The sequence below is a fragment of the Limulus polyphemus genome, unplaced genomic scaffold (genome assembly GCF_000517525.1).
Source record: "Limulus polyphemus unplaced genomic scaffold, Limulus_polyphemus-2.1.2 Scaffold1965, whole genome shotgun sequence".
NCBI lineage: Eukaryota > Metazoa > Arthropoda > Merostomata > Xiphosura > Limulidae > Limulus > Limulus polyphemus.
In genome coordinates this window covers 193,159-195,046 of record NW_013667575.1, presented here as the reverse complement: position 1 = coordinate 195,046, position 1,888 = coordinate 193,159, and positions in this window count along the sequence as shown.

Sequence of the window (1,888 nt, the reverse complement as noted above, 5' to 3'; positions counted from 1 at the left end):
AAATTCGATGACGAGGAACCCACTTTGAGACTAATAATGGCTGGAGACGGCTTAAATGGGAAATGAAAAAAAACTTTAATATAAGTTTAACATGACAGCAAATGTACAACGTTTCGACAAGGTTTTGTCATCATCAGGTACATCAGGTACATTTGCTGTCATGTTAAACTTATATTAAAGTTTTTCTTCATTTCCCATTTAAGCCGTCTCCAGCCATTATTAGTCTCAAAGTGGGTTCCTCGTCATCGAATAAAAGGTCTAAATTCCTCCCTGATTACATCAGTCTTTATATCAATGTTCAAATCAACAAAATTAAGTCATCTGATGAAACTACGTCCATATGTGGACACAAACGCACTGGGTATTGCCCCCTTTTCTTTTTTTCTTCTTCAAACACCAACAATCGGACATAACATGACCAGGTGTTTTTTACAAAAATGGCAGACAGGCCTTGATTGTTTTAAAGAAGTTTTATCCTGACATTCAAAATATTTCGAACTAGAGGAGCTGGATGTTTTAGAAGAATCCTCAACTTTAGTGGATTGAACAGATACAGGTTTTTGTTGAGATGGTATGAATTTCTTTTTTATGAAAAGTGATTTTATGTGTTAAAGTGTAGTCATCTGAGAGAGCAGCTGCTTCCAATGGTGTTTCAACTTTCTTTTCATCTAAGTAAGTTTTGAGGTCGTCACGTGCACAACGTCTAAATTCCTCAATTAGACATAATTGTCTTAGTTTGTCAAAACTGTTGCCAATATGCATAGAATTGCACCATCGATCAAAATAAACCTCTTTTTCGTGGGCAAATTTTTGGCGAAACTTTTGGCGATAAGCCTCTGATACTAACTCGTATTCTTTGAGAATAGCTGCTTTAACTTTATCATAATTCATACAATCTTCTAGAGAGAGAGAGGCATAAGCTTCTTGTGCTTTTACAGTTAAGACACTTTATAATAATGATGATGACCATTTTTCGGTGGGCCATTCCATAGTTTGCGCAACCTTATCAAAATGTTGGAAATATTTATCAACTTAATTTACATTAAATGGTGGTACTTTAACATATCTATTAAGTTCAAAGTTGTTATTTTCCCTTGGTCGATCAGTGTTGAGTCTAATTTCCATTTCTTTCAGCCTAATTTCTTTTTCGGTTTCAATGTGAGCTTTTTCGGCCTTGAGACGTTTATTTTCTCTTTCAGCTTCAATACGAGCTTGTTCTTTCTCTTTCTCGGCTTCGATTCGAGCCTGTTCTTTCTCGTCTTCAATTTGAGCTTGTTTGATATCGAGTTGTTTGAGTTTTAGCTGGATCTCTAATTTATCTTTATCACTCAACCCCGATTGGCTAGTAGGGATACTAGAGTATTCCCCTAATGCTTCCTCAGGAAACAAATCATCATCGACTAGTATTTCGATAATACACTTTTTTAGTTCATTTTTTCTCATTGACCTTTTAACTTCTAGTTCTAAAACTTTGGCAATTTCGAGCAATTCATTTTTGTTATATTTTCCTAGTTGTTTGAGGGAGGGTGATACAAGAAAATCTTGATAATAAGACATGATCAAATCTTGTTGGCACTGATAAATATAAATTCCATTGTGATTTAAATTTCAATTTAGATCGAATTTTGTTTCTGATTCAGATCTCGAACATAAGCCCCCAATTTATTATTGTTGCGTATTATAATTTTGAATTAGTCCGAAGCCGAGTTAACTGATAATTTAAATTTAGTAGTTAAATTGTACTTTAGATTTAGTATTTAAATATATGCCGATATTTTAGTCAATTTACGATATTTGCCAGCAAAATTGATACACACTGTTTTCGTTTTTAACACAAATACGTTTTAATATACACACACAACCATACAATTTACAATAACAATTATTA